The sequence below is a fragment of the Macaca fascicularis genome, chromosome 17, assembly GCF_037993035.2.
Source record: "Macaca fascicularis isolate 582-1 chromosome 17, T2T-MFA8v1.1".
Classification (NCBI taxonomy): domain Eukaryota; kingdom Metazoa; phylum Chordata; class Mammalia; order Primates; family Cercopithecidae; genus Macaca; species Macaca fascicularis.
Window position 1 is genome coordinate 98492206 of NC_088391.1, and position 21735 is coordinate 98513940.

A 21735-nucleotide genomic window follows, 5' to 3' on the forward strand; every position below is an offset into this window, starting at 1 on the left:
ATCTGTATGATTGGTGCAAACACTGCCAGATGTCCAGTGATGGATTGGGATTCACTTTGCTGGAGTTTACATTTTTTCAGCAAGACACTCTTTGTGCTTAAGTCAACTATGTGATCTCAAGTCAAGCTCTGCAGATGGCCTCATTCAATTAATAAGTTTCCAGACATTGAGCTGAAAGAATCAACTCAGATTTTAAAGTAATTTATCTCACTACGTGGGTTACTTTATGCATGGAGGACATCCAGTCCCTGCTTTTCAAGTCACTGCAATTACAGCATCCTTGCTAAGTCCTCTCTAAAACAAGAGCTGCTCCTCACCCACGGAAAGAGACGTCTAGTAGATATATTTGTCACTTCTCTGAATGATCGTTACAACTGAATGGAAAGAAAATATGTTGCTAGGATTAGAATATCCCAGGAATCCCCCCCACCACACACACAGCAGCTCAGCCACAGAGATACTGAAATCTCACCACTTTCTTCATTTTTCAGCTTTGTTGTGTTAATTGCAATTTACAGATTTTTCATTGCACCACAAATGTTCAACAAGCCATAAATACCCAATTCAAAGAGCTGGGTCTCATCAGAATCTGTTCTGAATGAATCCAGTCCAACAGGGTTTCTAATTTTCTCTTTAAAATATTTATCCAACAAGAAAACTCCAAGGCTCAGTAAGAGGTTAATGTACATGGGAAAATATTATAGAGTTATATAAGTAACAGCATATGGAAGTGCCATTTTATCTTGATTATCATATTATATAGCTCAGCACATAATCCTGCAAGCCTACTTACATAGTATTTGCTTAGTTCATTCTGATTAAGTGTGGATGCACATAATTGTATATGTATACATTTATCTATTCAATGATAGATTTAAAAGTGAAATTGCTTTCATCTTTAATGAAACCATTTAGTAAACAGGATACCTGACCACTCATCCTTTATATTTATAATAAATAGAAATAGATAACTTGTTTGTATCATTTACGAAACGTGGTCTCACTGAATAGTTCTGAAATATTGCCTTAGTTTATTTAGCTACTAAATAAATAAATATTTAAAGTAATAAAGGTTACCTAGATTTTGAAGATTCTGAAGGGAATAAAGTATTTAGAAAACACCTACTATTAAACCTTAATAAATATTTGAAGAACATGTCTATGACAAATCACATCCTTTAGGGTGTAATCAACTAGCTTTTTAAAATTCCTCCTTATCTAGGTCACATTGCTGTCTTTTTTAAAAAATAGCTATGTTTTAGCTGTTTCTGTTCCTTTGTTCACTGTAAAAATAATAAGCATAAAGAACAGAAATCATCTATAACAGTTCCATCGACGGCAACCACTGTTTACATTTGATGATTGCCTTTCATATCGAGTTAGGAGGTGAATGTAATTACAGATATACGTGCAGTAATAATGAGGCCTTGCTAGAGCCCCATTAGCCTGAGAAGCTTAGCAGGTCTCTCTGAGGACAGTTCTTGTAAGATAAATCTGTACCATCCCTAGTGATCAAGTAAATACAATAGATATAATTCATTTTAGACAGCAATCTAAAGTCAACAGGGACTTAGCAGCTGTGTGAGAAATGCTGCTTTGCAAAAGAATAAATAGCCGATAACCATGTGCTCAGAGAAACATTTTTTTAATCAAATGAATATCAGACAAAAAAAAACACAGGATTAGGTCACTAGAAATTAATTTCCTTTCAAGGGAAATTTTACTACAAGATTGATTGAAATGCAGAGCTGTTCATAATCATGGTGATGGGGGAGAACTTATTGAAGTCTGTAGTGAATTTATTGTCTCAACTATCTGCTGGGTTAATGATCAATACATATTTAAGGCAATGGGCTAAGTGTCAAATAGGATATTTTAGAATGGGTTTCAACCTATGAGAGAATTTATATCTATGTATGTAAAACATTTTTTAAAATCATTAAAGCAACATCCAGACAGCAAATTCAATTTAAAATACAAGACAAATTTTATTAAAACAAATTCAATGCAAGAAAATTTCTAACTTTGAGATCATCATAGTGGATTTACACTAGTTCACAGAAAGGCAGAGACTGTGGACTCCTGCTTCAGTCTTTGTTTTAATGGCATCTGACCCACAAGAAGAAAGCTACAGAAGTAAAACCAATTGTATTCATATTTTCATGTTAAAAACAAAGCCTAAAAACTATTCAAAGTGATTTGTCTATAATTTTATGTTATATTATGGCTAAAGGAAGCAAGCAACTGACAACAGAGAGACTTAGACATGTGGAAGAAAAACAACCAAACAAGGGTAAGACAGAGTCAGAGAGAAAAACCTAATAGAAGAGGAAAAAAAATATAGAAAAGGAAAGATGGATTTACATGCAGAAAAAGACAAGGACACACCTCATGGCGTGTTTCCCTCACAAAGAAACAAATAAATGTTTCATATGCCGAAAAACCGGTAAATCATTAACAACATTGAAATCCACAACATGTGACCTTCTATGAGTTTTTTCTAAAGTTAAAGTCACATTGTGCTTTGTGACTGGATGTATAATTGGCTTGTCACTTCCTGTCACTTGCCTCCAGGGCCAGATGAAATTAAGTCAAGGACTCAGGATTCCCTCCTGCTGCTGAATGTCCAAGTGTAATTGGCAGCAAAGACCGACTGTCCCCTGCATTCACGTTCTACTGCAGTAACTGGTTACTCAACGCAATCCCACTGTCCTCAAATGCTCTAGAATGTCTTACAAGGATTTCAGCTGTTGGCTCACATCAGAATATTCTAGGTCACAGGTGTACATGTAAATTAGAAGATGACTGTATGCCTTATGAGAAGAATCTTAGAATTGCAATTGTATCCTAAAGTTAGGGGAAAGGTTTCAAATGTATCATGTGTTTTCATGTGACAGTATAAAAGTTACAGGTATGCTGCTAAAGGTCATTTTCCCCCAATATATTTCATTAAAGTATCACAATTAAGAAACTCTAGGAAAATTATGATGACACTCTGGTTTGACTTTATGGTCCATTATATTTTATAAACTTGCCCTTTTTATAATAGAATTTTTCTCTATTTATATATGATAGCATACCCTGCTCTAGTATATACTTCAGGCCGTTGCTAAATCTTTAAAGAGCGTTTTTCTCATTTTCATGTTTTATATGATAAGAGACACAATTAAAGAGTGGGGAGATATGGATGAAGTAGAGACATGTTGAGGAAGTAAGGACTACCTGGAATGTTCCCCGGGCAGTCAATCCACAGATTCCTCCTCAGAACCCATTTATGATGAAGGGGGAGAACAAAGCTGGGGTTAGATTGATGATGTGAATGCAAATCTCAGCGCCCTCACTTAAGAGTCTTGTGTCCTTTAGCCTGTTACTTCAATTGTCTGAGCCTCAGCTTCCTTAATTAAAAATGGAATCCATGATACTCCACTGATCCAATGCCTCATAGGATTATTATGAGAATGAAAGGAGACAATACATGTACAAGGCTTTGAGCAGTATCTGGCATATAATAAGCACCCAATAAATGGATAGTAATTTGTTTCTAAAATTATGGCTCTGACATGCTAAATACTGTCTAATTGTGGCAAATTATTTCAATACTGTAATCCTTCAATTTTCTTTTACAAAATAAAAATAAACATATTTCCTAGAAGTGAGACTCATTTTAAGGATTAAAAATAATAATTGAAAATATTCTAATATGATGGGACACAATAAATTGGTTAATAATCCATAATAGCTTTTATAAAAATTTAGAATGTGAACAACATCTTGAGACTCTTTTTTCTACTAATTGAGATTTCCCAAAAGCATTTATAAGGAACAGGATGAACAATTGGAATCATTCTCGGAATAACTTTTCCTTCATCTTTAACATCTGATAAGCAAATGGAAGAAAATGGACTAAAACCTTTTTTGCAAGTAAGGGCACACAAAGTAATACTACCGATAACATTAATGAACGGCAGCAATTGACTGGCAGATATGGCAATTTCTTCAGAGTTTAGAAATAAATACAGGTTTTCATCCTAAAAAACTGTTCCATTAACCCTTATATAATCCACCAGTCCCTGACTAAATCACCAGCTGTGGAAAGTTTTGCTGGCTGAGCCTAAAGTATAACGGGTTACCATCACCACCTAGAGAATTCCATCAATATAGATCCTCCCAATACCTCAAACTCAAAATTCACTTTTGTTTTTTATAATAATGATAATCTCCAACATTAGCCAAAGTTATCTAAGATGTTCTTTTGATTACTTGTGCTGTTTGGAGCTACCTAAAATTCAGAGGTAGTTTAGTTCTCCTGGAAAGTGTAGATGAGGGGCAAGAGGTCAACTCTAAATTGTCAACTCTTTTGCATGCCTAAAACTTTTAAATGTCAAAAACATTATTTAATATTATTTATGCATAGCAAATTATTCATAGAATATAGAAATGTAACTCTAGTTCATTATTAAATAAGAGCTCTATGTTTTAAGGAAAAATACAGTTCATAAGTATCTACAACCGGGCTTTCACTTCTGAAATAGACTTCAAGTACCATGGTTTCAAAAGTAAGTAATATGAACTTTCTTATCCAGTGATCCTTCTAATCACTCTCAAGTCATTGTCCAAATATGTTTCTCCAAAATACAGGGTTTACTAACAGCCTTTTGAGAGTTGCCTATTGTGATTAGGAAGACATGTTAATGGCCTAGGTGAATTCCCAACTGGCTCACTGTAAATGTTCATTTGATGGCTTTGTTCTCATTGACTTTGTACTAGTCAATTAAATCTTTAATGACCTGACTTACATTTTTCTCTTCCCTTTTGAAATAACTTGCTGATTTCCTTTTTCTCTGTGTTTTCTTTGATTCTGGCAATCTTTTGGTTGCATTATTCCTTTTGGCCTAAATAGTCTTTGGCCTTTAGCAGACCTTGTGAGTTTCTTGTCTTTTTCTTTCCCAGGAATGAGGGAGTGTGGGTGTAGCTCCTTAAATAAAATCACTGACATGTTTCCTCAAAGGGGCATAAAACAATTTCAAATTGTACGTCAAATATCTATCTATCTATCTATCTATCTATCTATCTATCTATCTATCTATCTATCTATGTATTCTATCTTGCAAATTAAATTTGCATTATGTTAAGGACTAAATTAAAAAAAAAAAAAATCTTACCAAAATGTAAAATTAGCAGAACTTTTAAATTTTACTTTCTGGATGTTTCCATATCCTAAACTTATATATTGGTTGAGATGTTATTTTAACATCGTGTGTGTGTGTGTGTGTGTGTGTGTGTGTGTGTGTGTGTGTGTGAGTATATGATAATTACCTGAAATCTGATTTTTAAAATATGTTTTACAATTGAAAACACATATAAATTGTAGAAGGTCTATAATGATGATCATAATCAATACATAACATACTTAATGGCGATCAACTGGATTGCATGTCATTTTATACATACACATATATAAAATATTTGTTTTGTTTTCCTTAACAGCATAAATGTATATATATGTGCATATTATACACATATATAATACAATATATAAAATCTATAATATGTAATATAGTATAATATATAATATAGATCAGTGTCAGAGGCGTTCAAACCACAGCGTTCCCTTTTTGAGTGAGGGCTGGGAAAATGAGGCTAGGAGTTGCTGGACTGCATTTCCAGAAAGGCATTCCTAGCCTGTAGATGTTTACTGTTAAGGGAACAAATTAAAAATGTTTACTAAATAGACCCAGACTTGGGAGTGTCCAGATATCCTGATATCTGGAGAACAAAAGCATATTTTTTTTTTTTTTTTTTTTTTTTTTTTTGAGACAGAGTCTCACTCTGCTCTGTCTCCAGGCTGGAGTACAGTGGCGCAATCTCGGCTCACTGCAACCGCCTTCCAGGTTCAAGTGATTCTCCTGCCTCAGCCTCTGGAGTAGCTGGGACTACAGGCACGTGCCACCACTCCCAGCTAATTTTTGTATTTTTAGTAGAGACAGGATTTCACCACATTGGCCAGGATGGTCTCAATCTCCTGACCTCGTGATCCTCCCACCCCAGCCTCCCGAAGTGCTGGGATTACAGGCATGAGAACAAAGACATTTCTAATTTTGCTTTAAAAATAATAATACTGATTCTTGCAAAATATAGTAATTAAGAAAATTAATCCTTTATCACAAACCCTTGAAGCAGAGCACATTTCCCCATATATACAAGTATTGTATCTAGGGTGGACGCGTTCCCCCTCTTACTTTCAGGAATTCCTACTCTGTCTATGGAGTAGCTACACTTTCGCTACTTTACTTTCTTAATAAATTTGTTTTTACTTTGCACTGCGGACTTACCCTGAATTCCTTCTTGCACGAGATCCAAGAACCTTCTCTTGGGGTCTGCATAGGTACCCCTTTCCTATACCACTAGTAGTGAACATTTTTTAAAATATTGAGGTAAGTGGACCATTTGTCTGATCTGTTTTGCATTATTACAGAGTTTCCATATTTAATGTGAAAAAAACAAAATCCTGTCCTGGCACAAGCAATACAGTATGTCTCTATTTGTTTGAGATAAGTTAAATGTAAAACATAAATTCAGGGAGGTGTTTCAGGAGTTATATAAATGCTATGTGAAAAAAAAAAAAGTCCCTAATTAACAATGTATGCAATATGTCAGTAAAAGCTAAATTAGCCATTTTGAGATTTGCAGTGTCATTTACTGCAGGCTTTTCTAAAATGTGTTCAATGAGAAAAGAAATTCTGGGGTGAAATATTTGTGGAAAACACTGTGAACTATATCCCTTCTTGGGTCATGGCCTTGACTATTAGCCTGTTAGAAGCCTATTAAAAGCTCTGAGAAGCTTAGGTTCCTATGTGAGAAAAACACTAAAAATCTCTGAAAGCAGTTTTCCATGGAACAATTTTTTTTAATGCCACATTTTAAAATTCTGTACAAAATCTCTACCATATGTGATGGTTTCCCATTAAAAAATAATGTTTAAATTGTATGCAATATAAAATGTCAGGATAGATCTTTATTATCTATCACATTTTAAAAGAGGGTTTTTTTTTACATTTCATATTTGTTTAATATGAAGATTAAATGAGTACAGTGTACCTGGGTATGCACAAGCAAGGTAACATGAATAATTTACAGCTCCTTTAAGAAGCTCAATGTCATTAAGAAGATGAAACAAAGTACTAGTAAGGTAAGCAGTATATTGGCCATGTGTTTGTAGAAGCTATTTGACTATACTGTGGTTTTCATTCACAGAGTTTGACATATTCTACCTTGACCATATTCCAGTTTGATGGATTACTTTCAATTTTCTCATCAGAAACATGAACTGAAGCAAAGACAGCACTAGCAAATGTGAAACTATCTTGATATACATGATAAATCATATTTCAGGGTTATAAATCACACTCAGAATAAACAAACTCAAAAATAGTGCCAAAAAGACTAATGTCTTCGTTTAAAGCTAATATCTGGCTAGACCTCAATTTATTACAGGACAATCTTGTAATTACTTTGCCATGGGTTAAATAAGCTAAAAATCTGATAAAATAATTTCAAGGATTTTCTTATTATTGTCCTAATTATATTCCTCTATTTTGAATAATTTTTCTAAAACGAAGTATTATTCTACGAAGATCTCTTATTTTTAACAAGCCTGTGAGTGTTTAGGCTTTGATTTCCTCATCATTTAAAAATGATGAGTGTCACTCTTTTGTATAAGTGTACAATCAACTATATTGTAACGATCATGTTGTGTTTTCGATCCTGCTAAAGATAGATTCCCCCCTTAAATTATCAACTTCAAGTATTTTAAACTATTAGTTAGTTAATTAAGTCAGCCTGTTATGCTTCTATTCATCAAACATTAAGTGTCTACTGTGCTCCAGAAACTGAGCTAGAAATTTTACTTTTTCATGAAGATGAGAAGAACAGTTACTTCAATCATTTCTCTCAATATTTCCAATGGATTTAAGAAGACTGATATATGGCAGCAGTAATCATGTGTCAATTTAAATATGTGTATTTGTATTTATGTGCACAGGTGTGCTACAGAGCTCTATTTCTGCATATCACGCTATACATTTTCCTCAATGGTTTAGTGTCTGCTCTAACAGATTCAAGGAATTTATAAATCAACTACGGAAATGAAGCCACAGGCAACACCACTGGATTCCAAAATCAACTTGAATATCATTTTGTTACGGCATTGCTTTCCAATTTAGGACAAAATCCTAAGAAACTACATTCAGCAATTTTACAGTTAGATAGTATATGTTCCTTTATCTTTTCCTGGCTACATTAACTATGTTGGCCAAATTAAAACCTCTCTGAGACTAAATTGTTCATTAGTGAAATGGAGGTCAATATATTTCTTACCTAACGCCAGCATATAACTTTGGTTACTACATTCTCTATAGTTCCATAATTCCTCCAGCAGCCATTTATCCAATTCCTATAATATGCAAGGCTTCAGTTCTAGGTAGTGGGGATGGAGAACTGGAGAAAATAGCCCTTTTTTGTTCTTATGGAGTCTCTGGGAATGGATCACTATTAAATTAGCCATGTTATGAAGGAGCTGAAACCCTTCTTTAAAAAGCAGCCTTAAATCTCAGCTCTTGTGGTTCTTCCTTCCTCTCTTCCGAGTCAGGAGGGCTCTTTCTTCCCTGATATCTCTATATTATGCACGTGTCTTAGAGACCACATCACGCCACAGTTATAGATGTAAGTGCCTATCCTTCCCAACGAACTGTGAATTTCACTGAGATCAGAAACACAAAGCCAGACTCTAAGCTACACAACATTTTAGATGCTTTCACATTTTATTTCATTTATTCTTTACAACAATATGGAAAAGTATTATGTTCCCCACTCAAAGATAAGGCAACTGAGGTTTGGGTATGCTGAATAATATCTCTGAGGTTAGTTAGGAAATGACCAAGCCAGGCTGTCAGAGCAGGTTAACTTTTATGCACCTGGCCTAACAGTCAAACGGTGATATTATCGTCCTAAAGTGTCCTCAAATCACCCTAAAGTGAAAGTTGACCTTGTTTTTCTCTCATGTCAACTGTACAACTTGCTGGCTTCAGCAGCAAGAGGGAAAGAGGACGTGGCATGGCCATCAGCTGTAGCTTTTGAAAGCAGTCAGGAGAGAACAAAACAAATGTACAAACTGAGCTAAATCTGGAACATTTTTAAAATCATTACTATCATTAGACACATTGATTTGGCAGAGGCAGAGGCAATAGAGGGCAGTGATGAATTGTCTCAGCTCTGCAGTCAGACAGGCTAGGTTCTAGTCCTGCTCCATCTCTCATCAGCTGGGTAAGTTTCCTTGGGTATATTTTTTTAATGTCTAGGTACCTTGGTTTCCTCATCTGTGAAAAGCGATTAGTCGTTGAACCTATCTCAAAGGGTGGCAATAAGAAGTAAAGGAAAAAATATACGCAAACTGTTTCTGGCATATGGGATGCTCTCAGTAATAATATCATTCTTAACACGTAAAGAACAGGTCACGGATTTATTCCAGCATGACAACGCGATGAACACTATCACTAAACAAGAGGATAGCCTGACTGATGAACTCTTAAACTGCACCATATCCACACTTATTAATTCATCTATTACATTAATTTCACAAGCATGTATTGAATACCTGCTGTGTGCTAGGAATCATGATAGATCTTATGAACACAAAGTTGAGTAGGAAACAATTTCCTTAAGAACATGACAGATTTTAGGATGTACAAAAATGTAAATGCATACTTAAAATACACATGACGTGCTTTGATGTAAATGCTGCAATATAAATTAATACCAGTTTTAGTGGTGGCTTAATAAAAATACTGAACATTGGCCGAACATGTTGGCTCATGCTTGCAATCCCAAGACTTTGGGAGGCCCAGGCAGGAGGATCGCTTGAGGCCAGGAATTGAAGACCAGCCTGGGCAATGTAAGAGGACCCTATCTGTATAAAAAAAAAAAATCTAAACAATTAGCCAGGCATGGTGGCTCATGCCTGTAGTCCCAGCTGCTTGGAGACTGAGGCGAGAAGATCACTTGTGCTCAGGAGGTTGAAGCTTCAGTTACCTGTGATCCTGCCCCTGCACTCCAGTCTGGGTGATGGAGCAAGAACCTGTCTCAAACAAACAAATGAACAAAAAACTGCTAACATTTACTGATATTTCTATATCTGGCCATTTTCCCAAAACTTCACATAAAGTATCTTGCTTGGCTGTCACAGCATCCTTATGAGGAAGATTTTATTATTGTACCCATTTTATAGGTAAGAAAATTATGTTTAGAAAAAGTTTAAGATTTGCCCCAGACAGACCACCAGGAGGTGGTACAGTCAGAAGTTTGCCTCTTGAGCTTTATCAGCCGATAGCTAAGAAGTATAAAGAAAGGGAGATACACCCATTGATATAATCTGAATATTTGTCCCCACCCAAATCTCACATTGAATTGTAATCTGCCATGCTGGAGGGCCAGCCTGGTGGGAGGTGTTTGGATCATGGGGGCAGATCTCTCATGCCTTGCTTCTCTCATTATGATAGTGAGTGAGTTCTCGCAAGATCTGCTCGTTTAGAAGTGTGTGACACCTTGCCCGCAACTCTCTCTCTTGCTCCTGCATGTAAAGTGCCTGCTCCAGCTTCTGCCATAATTGTAAGCTTACTGAGGCCTCCCCACAAGCTGATGCTGGAGCTATGCTGCTCTTCAGCCTGCAGAACAGTGAGCCAATTAAACCCTTTTTCTTTACCCAGCCTCAGGTATTTCTTTGTAGCAATGCAAGAACGGCCTAATACATGCATCAATGCCTTTAAGAACAGAAATTTAATTTTATGTAAATTATAGGAAAGGAAGACAGTGGCAGTTATTGAAACCTGAGGGAAAAAAACTTTAAAAGGCTCCTTTATGTATGTTTACGGAATATATATGTTTAACAAAAGGTAAACATATTTTTACATCATATTCCCAGAAATGTTCTTCCTTTGACTTTGTGACATTGTTCTTACTTTCTGTCTTGTTCAAATTCTCTGCTGATTCATTTGCTGATGAATTAAAAACATAATTTAATGAGAGAGATTCAAATTGCACATTTTACTTTTTAAATAATTGCTTCAAATCCTGAGATGAGGGAGACCTGGGTAAATGAAATAACGTGTGAAAACACCTAGGATTTCTGGGGTGACTGTTTATTTAACAGGAGTGAACAGAGAGACTTGGCTGCCAAAACTCCCCTGCAAACTGAGGCTGCATGAATGGAATCACAGAATTCAGAACAAAGGAAACATCTGTCTTCCTCTATCCCTTGGTGTAAAGGAATGTATTTGGAGCATCATCTTAAATCTGGTCACCATGTTTTAAGAAGGAACTTAATTACAGTGTGCCCAGAGGAGCAAAACCAGAAGAGTGGAACGTCTAATGTGATACTGTGTGAGGAGTGGTTAAAGAAACTGGGAATATTGAACTTGAACTGAATTCTTAAAGGGGGTATGATCACTGAATTCACATTTTAAAGACCTGTATGTTGAACCGGAATTGGAACAGACATGACTCTTGATGGCAGAACTAAAGTCAATGGCTGGCAGTTTGCTGAAGGCAGATTGCAGGCTAGGATTAAAACAGGAGTGTTTTCTTTTCTGTTTTTTGTTTGTTTGTTTTTGTGTTTGTTTTGTTTTGTCTTGTTTGAGTAAACTGCCTATGTTTAGAAGGGCCTAAGCACAAGTTTTCAGAGTGGACAGGAGATGGAGGCCATAAAACTTAGGGTTTCTCCCTATTGAAAGGCCCCATGACTCAGTTTCCATGCTGAACCCTCTTTCTCCTCTCCCCTCTTAATTTCCATATTTCACCTTCCACCCAACTAAACACTTTACCTTTCACTCGGGTTCTCCACGTTTTCACAGTTTTTGCTTGCGTTCAACACTGACATCGGGCACAATTTTTCTGTGCCTTAGAAGAAAAAAGTCCTGTCTTTGCTCAATTTTAACTTTCTGATGTTTAATATAGGAATGATTAAAATTATGATTATTTCTCACAGGTGTTGAAAGTATCCAAAGAGATAACATATTTGAAAAGAGTTTTAACTTTTTTTGTTTTTTTAAGACGCAGTCTCACCATCACCCAGGCTGGAGTGCAATGGTGTGATCTCGGCTCACTGCAGCCTCCTCCTCCCGGGTTCAAGCAATTCTCCTGCCTCAGCCTCCTGAGTAACGGGGATTACAGGCGCCCGCCAACACTGGCAACACAGACGCCAGCACGTCTGTAATCCCAACACTTTGGGAGGCCGAGGCAGGTGGATCATCTGAGGACAGGAGTTCGAGACCAGCCTGACTAACATGGTAAAACCCCGTCTCTACTAAAAATACAAGAGTTTTAATTTCTGTAAAGTGCTAGGCAATGATGATTATTACTCTGTAACCATTTTACGTAGGGCCCCAACTGACTTCATAATCTTTTGTAGTGCCTTTACTGATAAAAATCTGAGCTCTTGAAAAATGGAGACCAAGTTTTTATTCATCTTTATATTCTTAGCATTTAGTATATTGCTGATAACATTTTAGATGCTGTTTTATTGAATTAGATAATCAATACATGCTAAGTGTTTTAACAGTTGCACAAACTAGAACATAGGAGAAATGTCAAATACTTATCAAATTTATAGTGGATTTGCATCACTTTTTACTGGTGATAACACTAAAAATTTCTTCTTGTGCCAGAAGAAAACTAATCAATATTGTCTATGCTAATATTATTATCTGATTATTATATGAAAAATTTCATTTTGTTTCTGTTTCTTGAAACCACAGATGCCTCTGCAAAAAAAAGAATGTTCATTTTTAATTTAATAAATCTTTAACATACTAATCATTTAAAGGCAACACAGCGTGCCCTATGAGAGAGTATCCACTTGTAGCAAAGGCTGTATTACATAAACCTTAGAGATTTAAAAATCAACATTCAATTGAAGAAACAGCCTGAGTATAATTTATCGATTTTTTAAATCTGATCTACGTTTTGGATGTATACAAAATGTTACTTCAGTTTGCTCCCACCCCTACATACAAACTCTGTCTCCTTTCTGACTCTAGAGGCTATTTCACTCTATCCACATCCATTCTTCCCTTACTAATAGCATTACATATTTGAATTGTGTTTTGAGAGCATGATGTTTGTTCTAATCACTTAAAAATTTATCAGCAGCTCTCACTAATTGGCAGAATCAAAGATATGCCAGCTTACTAGATCATATTAGAAGCATACCCCATCTTCAGGATCTCTTCTTTGCAGCACTTTATTTGGTGCATAATCTCATTTTGAGTTAGATGTCACTGCTATCCGCCTCTAAAAGCTCTATTCTTTGACTGTAATTGTTTATTTAATTGCATGTTGCTGTAGCCTGCACTGACTGTAATCATTATGTGGACAACTAATACAAATTTTATTAATTATCAAACCCACACTGCCTAGCTCAGTAAAGTTTTTTGAATGAATAAATGAACCAAACACTGTTTTGTTATTGTTTTGTTTTATTTTTTGCATTAGTGCTTGGTTGGTGATAAAAATTGTAAGGAAAGGCTAAGTTACACTTCCGAGGAATGGTTTTATAAGAAAATATTATAAAAACCATTTACTGTGAGAGATTCCTCACTTCCTCTTCTACCCAGTACACTTTCAGAGCTGAGCACCCGGGAGGCAGCAGGATTACTATGTGCTGATTCCACACAACCGCTCCCCTCAGTGACTGACTGAGAGAAGACGTCTCCTTCCAACAGCCATAAAGAGGTGCCAGCTGTACATAGTATTTTAGACGCCAAGCTGCATGGGATTTCAGGAAAACTTGTACACAATAGGATCTACATATACTTGTTTATTTTAGAAAACGAGATTTCCCCAGACATGCAAAGAGTAGCGAAATAACTACTGCCCGGCTGACTTTCAGTGATGGGTCTCAAGTAGAAATTGTGTTTTTAAACAACCGCAACAGGAGGTGAAAGCATGGAAACTGCATGCTGCAGGTAACTAATGAAACAAGCAATTATCTTGTGCTATCATATAAAGGCATCCACAAATACCAGCATAGCTGTTCCTAGTTGTCAGTTCACGAAAATTTTTCCTAGTAAATTATTCACTCATTTTCTTCTTTATATGGAATAGAAAGCTCCTCGGATTATCTTAAAGTGCCACAGATGAAACATGATAAGGTCTGTTCTGATCAATATTTAAAGTCAAATTAAAAAAAGGTTGCTCCAGTAAGAAAAAAAAATATTCCCTCAAAAAGTGGGCTAAGGATACAACCAGACATTTGTCAAAAGAAGATATACGAATGGCCAACAAACATATGAAAACATGCTCAACATCACTAATGATCAGGGAAATGCGATACCACCTTACTCCTGCAAGAATGGCCATAATCAAAAAATCAAAAACCAGTAGATGTTGGTGTGGATGTGGTAATTAGGGAGTGCTTCTACACTGCTCGTGGGAATGTAAAGTAGTACAGCCACTATGGAAAATTGTGTGGAGATTCCTTAAAGAACTAAAAGTAGAACTACCATTTGATCTAGCAATCCCACTACTGGTTATCTACCCAGAGGAAAAGATATCATAATATGGAAAAGATACTTGTACATGTATGTTTATAGCAGCACAATTTGCAATTGCAAAATCGTGGAACCAACCCAAATGCCCCATCAATCAACGAGTGGATAAAGAAACTGTGGGGTGTGTGTGTGTGTGTGTGTGTGTGTGTGTATGTGTGATGGAATACTACTCAGCCATAAAAAGAAATGAATTAACAGCATTTGCAGTGACCTGGATGAGATTGGAGACTATAATGCTAAGTGAAGTAACTCAGGTATGGAAAACCAAACATCATATGTTTTCACTAGGTGGGAGCTAAGCTATGAGGATGCAAAGTCATAAGAATAATACAATGGACTTTAGGGACTTGGGGGGAAGGGTGAGAGAGGGGTAACAGATAAAAGATTACAAATAGCATTCAGTGTGCACAACCCGGGCAATGGGTGCACCAAAACTTCACAAACCACCAGTAAATAACTTACTCATTTAACTAAATACCACTTGTACCCAAATAACTTGAGGAATAAAAAAGAGATTGCTCCAGTGAGATGCAAAGAAATACCTATAATAATTGTTCCCCCTTACAGACTTTTTGAAGGCTGTACTTTGATACAGTGGTTCTCAAACCTACAGAAACAAAGAATAATTTTCTGTCATCCTGGTGAACGTGTTATCAATCAGGATCTGACAGGCCACAGAGGACACTCAAATTGGGACAATGTGAGGAGGTTTTATTTACAGAGAGAATTGTGGGCAAGAGGTAGAGGTACCATGAGGTTTGGTGTAAAAGCCAGGCAGAGTGTTCCCACAGCCAAGACTCAAAAGACAAGAGTATGGAGAGGGCTCAGAAAGAGAGAAATTCACAGAGTCCCAGAGATAGTCTCTTTTGGAAGAGCAAAGGTTTTGTTGAGGAGTTAGCCAGTACAAGGAATCCTCAAAGGAAGGAACTTAAGAGAATAAATGGGCCGGGCATGGTGGCTCACGCCTGTAATCCCAGCACTTTGGGAGGCCAAGGCGGGTGGATCACCTGAGGTCAAGAGTTCGAGACCAGTCTGACCAACATGGTGAAACCCCATCTCTACTAAAAATACAAAATTAGCTGAGCGTGGTGGTGCATGCCTGTAATCCCAACTACTCAGGAGGCTGAGACAGGAGAATCATTTGAATCTGGGAGGCAGAGGTTGCAGTAAGCTGAAATCGTGCCATTGCACTTCAGCCCGGGCAACAACAGCAAAACTCCTTCTGAAAAAAAAAAAAAATTAAAAAAAAGCCGGGCGCAGTGGTGGCTCACTCCACTCCTGTAATCCCAACACTTTGGGAGGCTGAGGCAGGCGGATCACCTGAGGTCAGGAGTTTGAGACCAGCCTGCCCAACGTGGCGAAATCCCATCTCTACTAAAAATACAAAAAAGTAGCCGGGCGTGGTGGTGGTGGATGCCTGTAATCCCTGCTACTTGGGAGGCTGAGGCAGGAGAACCACTTGAGGTAGGCGGAGGTTGCAGTGAGCCAAGATTGTGCCACTGCACTCCAGCCTGGGCGACAAGCGAGAAACTCCATCTCAAAAAAAAAAAAAAAAAAGAGAGAGAGAGAGAATATATGCCTGACCTCAGGCTCTTTTCTCCCTCTCAACTCTTTCCAAGGCAACCACTTGTCTCACCAAAATGACTAGGAAACTCACTGAAATCTAACTCACTGAAGCTTAGAGTAGATGCTACACGTCCACTCCCAGGAGCTGAGAACGGAGCAAAGAATGTTGGAAAGTAAACCTAGTGGGGACAATGGACGCCTGAGGTATGTTCATTTCTGAGGTAAGGGCACTGAAGTTCAGAGAGATTCATACCCTGAGTGGTAGACATACCTAAGAATGTTTACATAATCATTTCACGCTATTATTTCATTTGGTCTCCTATGCTTACTCCTGACCTACAAAGAAAATATTAGATTTATTATGTACATCTAATATTACTCTTTTAGGATAACATTAAAGTACCATCACTATTCATTACTGAAGATGTAAGAAAATACCTTTAACCAGTTCTTTGTACACCCATAACAGAATATATTCTTAGGTTGATAAGAAATCCATATATACGCATAAACATCAATTTTTTTCAATAATCTAAAACTCTGGCCTTAAATTTTTCCAATAATATATGCTTAAAGCTGAAAATATTATCATTACAGTTATATGATAAGAATGTCTATGTAATTGGTTTATTTAAAGATATAAACTTTATTAGAAGCTCTAAGGTAATGCAAAGTCAGACACATGGGTTGAGTCCCAAATATGCCTTCTGTTCTCTTTATGATTCACAGTTTATGTGTCTATAGTTTCACACCCAACGACACCAAACCTATTGCTACATGGGTCACGATAAAGCAATTAATTAGCTAACACCAATATTTCCATATCTTTTTCTGACTTTCAGAGAATGGAACTGAGAGCTACCTGACTCTTGCTACATTCCCATAACTAGTATATCATTTATTCTAGTAAACAAATAAGTACAATTAAGTATTTCTGAAGTTATGTTTTTAGAAAAAAATACTACCAGTCTAAAACCTCTTGCAAACTAATACATTGGTCTCACAGAAAATACTTAAAACCATTCTTTCCTGAACACTGCAGTGTATGTGCTTGAATAATAAGTGCACCTACCTATAAATAATAAGTGCATCTACCAATCAAATCTTCCTAGGTAATATAATTCTTTTTTTTTTTTTTTTTTTTTTTTTTGAGACAGAGTCTCTCTCTGTCGCCCAGGCTGGAGTGCAGTGGCCGGATCTCAGCTCACTACAAGCTCCGCCTCCCGGGTTCACGCCATTCTCCTGCCTCAGCCTCCCGAGTAGCTGGGACTACAGGCGCCCGCCACCTCGCCCGGCTAGTTTTTCGTATTTTTTAGTAGAGACGGGGTTTCACCATGTTAGCCAGGATGGTCTCGATCTCCTGACCTCGTGATCCGCCCGTCTCAGCCTCCCAAAGTGCTGGGATTACAGGCTTGAGCCACCGTGCCCGGCTAATTCTTTTTTAAGACCTTGATAATTTCATTCATTGTTATGAACTGTGAAGCTTTATCTTATGTTACATCCTTATCCCCAGGTTAGATGTGCACTTGCCAACCCACGGTTTGCATGAATTGTCCCTTGAATCTCTCAGAGTCAGCATGTCCTGAGTTGACTTCACCATTTCTTTAGCTTGCCCAGCAGAGCCACCATCAAGACATTTGGGTCAGTCTGTACTTTGGATGTCATCCTTAGCATTTAAATCTTCTTCATCCTCCTTGTTGGAATCCTGTCTATTGTAAATTTTTTTTTTTTTATTTTCTTCATCCCATCATCCCAAAATTAGTTTATCCTCCTTGTTTTTCAACTGGATCACTGTAACAGCCTCCCACTTATTATCTGGGTGTCTCATTTTGCCCTTACTGATCTAGTCTCCATATTTGGAACCAAGTGTTATGTTTTTTTTTTAAGTCAATCTAGCTGATAACAAAGTTTCCCTTTTTAATTTTTCTATTTGGGACATTCATGGTCTGACATCATCTCTCTCTCCCTCTTCTTCCTGCACTGGTGGATCTTGTTGAATAAATGCACTTTTCCAAATGTGTTCAAGTCACTACCTTTCTTCCTGCAATATCTTCTTCCTCTCTCTTCCCATGGCCTATCTCCAGTTAAAATTTTGGTTTCATTCTAGCCCTTTCCTCTTCCGGTAATGGTTCCATGAATGTCCTGTTGTTCCTCACGAGTGATAACGCAGCACTTGGAATCTACCGGCACATGGCCACAGTCATTACACAGTTCTGCCGAACGTGTCCCTGTCACCCACTGCAGGGCAAGCTCCAGAATGCAGGGGCTTATCTGGAGGACCCCAGCAGCTAATTTAGCAGCTAGAACGTATCTGCCAATCAATGGATGCAGTTTGATTGCATCCTTTTTTATTTTTTATTTTTTGTCACACAGATGGAAGACTTGCCCAATTGCTGAAGGACAGTGGCAACAGGAAAGCATTCGTGAAAAAAACGTTAACAATATATGATAATTACTGAAATTCTGGCCTGGAGGTTGGTCATAATAGAAAACAAATATGGTTAACCTAGTTAAGTTAATGGAACCTTAATTAGATTGAAGAGAAACTCCAGTGTCTGTCACAAGTGCCATTCTGACTGTGGTGAGGAAACTGTCAGGGGGTGACACAGAGTTCTGTGTGACTTGACCACTCCCTTGGGTTGCCATGGAGTGGATCACAGGCTTATCTGAACTGGACCAAGAGAAGAAATAAGAATTAGGAAACACGGTGAAATAACAGAAGGAAATTTTGTGTGTGTATACAAGTAAAGGAAAAGAGAGATCATGATATTAAAATTTAATATTTTAGTGGCTTGGCATGAATTTACTAAAATTAAATTTTGATAAGACTGTAATTTCTACTCCACAATTTAATTACAACAATAAGTACAGAGTGAATTTCACAATTTTTGAAAATCTCTTTTGCTTTAAAAAGTACTTCATTACTTCAGTTACAATTGGGTACGAATGTCGTCAGGCAATTCCTGTCTTAAAATCATACAAAGTTCCACCTTACAGGATAAAATCTTTATAAACAGAGAGTTTATGGTTTGGAAACTCTGCTTACTTCATCTTTATTTCATCATTTCTTTGTCAGTATAGATCATGGGGTATATAGGCTAGAAAAAGCAAGAGTGAAAAAGAACAGAGACAGTGAGCAGTGGCTACACGCGAAACACTATCACTTCTTTGTTCTTTTTTAAGCATCAAAATCATTCTAAAATAGAAGCAAACATAATTTTTCCATTTTACAGATAATAAAACTGAGACTCAGACAGATTCTTTTTCAGGGTGATATAGCTACAAAGTGGCAAAATCAGAACTGGCACCCAGGTCTCTGAGCCGAATGCCCGTGCTCTCTGCACCGCACTATGCTGCCAGGCAGTTGGTTATATTCACCTAAATTCCTGGTAAATTGTAATAATCTGGACAGAAACTTGTCAACCAACTACTATGTCTTGAGTTACATATACAGGCAAAGAAGGATAAAAGAAACTAAACTTTTGTTTAGGAAAATTAAAATGGCAAATTTTGCTGTTCAGGACTCATTCACTCCCTTGTACACTGTACACAATATTTGAAAATGTTCAGTAGTACAGGTTTACAGTGCTGCCTCTATAAAATTACTGCTATCTTACAATGAAAAACCACCAAGACTCATAAACCACAGACTAATTTAGGAAACTAGAGTGATTCAGACATAATTAAGAATTTTCCTGAAGCATTTACAGCAATGGCAACCATCAATGTTTATTAAGTACTTTATACCAAGCACTGCTCAAAGTCTTTCATGTGTATTTACACATACAACTTGGCTAAAATAAAATAAAAAGTATTAAACATAGCTTATGGCAAAAAACATTTACAGAAAAAAGTAGAATAGTACAGTACATACAATATGCCAAAATTAACCCTTAAATAGGCAACAAATTGAAGAAAGCATAAAGGGTGGATATTAAAATATTAAAAAGACATTTTATTTTGGAAGCTTAGATGAAAGCATTTATAGAATAAACTATACATCATATAATTAGTTTAAATCTGTTCCATAAGTAATCATTTATCGATCATCTCCTATATGATGAAGTTTTACTGATGATGATGAAGATAAATTGAATAAAACAGGGCTGAAATCTTTATGTCAGATCACATCCACATAATTCACTAACAGCAACATGAAATGAGTCATGGCAAGATGTGTCTATTGCATAGTTATTAAAATAGCATAGCAATTCTGCATACATTTATGTGAATAAAAGAAGCAGCTGTTTCACCATGTTCATAGTTAACCAAGGAGTGTTAATTTTTAGCCATATATGGGTACCATATTAAATGGATTTGGGAAAAACATGCATAGAAAATGGGTGCAGGTTAAGGCCTTATTTTAGAAGTCTTTTAGTTATATAATACACAGGGCTAAATAAAAATCTATAAACATAGATTTATAACAATGTTACATCATATTAAACATATAGGATTCCTATTCTCTAAAGAGCTTACAGCATCATTAGGAAAAATCATAAGACAGTAGAGCAAAAACAGCATCTGATCCTAAGATCATACTGGAAGGAGATGGTGAAAACTACCTACAAACCTAAAAATGTTATCAGTCTTATATACCTTTTAAAAAGGTTGTAAAGGTGGCAAATGGAGAAATAAAATCCACCTTTTTCTATTTATTTTACTTATTTAATGTAGAAAAAATGTAAAGTTATTAATATTCAAGTTTGTTGCAGCTCCAGTAAGATTGCTGAGAATATAAGTGGTAAAAATGTTTTTGCCAAAAGTTTGGCAATATTTATCAAATATTCCCTAAAATTTGTAATAGTTTAAAATGGTTATGCTGTTAATGGAAACAGTAAGATTAAAAGTATCATCTACATCACAATCCTGATTTTTAAAAAAGACAAAAACTATGTACCTGTCTATCATATCAATCTAGCTAGCTAGCTATCAATCCTCTATGCCTTCAGTCTATAGTGATTACTCCTGGGGCATGGGTGATTATTGTTTTAGACTTTATACTTTTGTCAAGTTTTCCATAAGGGCATGTAATACTTGTATAATTAGATATATTTTTAATGCAGAACCCCAAAAAATACTAGCTTAGTGTATATGATGATCCTTTGGTTCTTCTAATGGATATTTTATTTTTAAAATTCCTTTTGCAGTAAGTCATAAAAAGAAGTACATTTGTACTCAGAATTCACAAAAATATAAGGTTGTGAAAAAATAATAATGAGTTTACGAAGAATCCTTACATTTGAAGCACATAAAACACAGACTTATACTTTGGGAGGGTGAGGTGGGTGGATCACTTGAGGTCAGGAGTTCCAGACCAGCCTGGCCAACATGGTGAACCCTGTCCCCCGAGTCTCTACTAATAATACAGAAATTAGCTGGGTGTGGTAGGAGGCACCTATAATCCCAGCGACTCAGGAGGCTGAGGCAGGAGAATTGCTTCAACCTGGGAGGTGAAAGTTGCAGTGAGCTGAGATCACGCCATTGTGCTCCAGCCTGGTCAACAAGAGCTAAACTCCATCTCAAAAAAAAAAAAAAAAAAAAAAAAAAAGAACAGACTACAAATTTG

The 21735-nt window shown here is 36.5% G+C and overlaps 1 protein-coding gene across 2 annotated transcripts in view; it reads right to left on the reverse strand.

Annotated features, from left to right (window-relative positions):
* NALF1 (NALCN channel auxiliary factor 1) overlaps positions 1 to 21735 on the reverse strand; it is a 706925-nt gene that overhangs the window by 607112 nt on the left and 78078 nt on the right. The gene's annotated exons all lie outside the window — the stretch shown is intronic.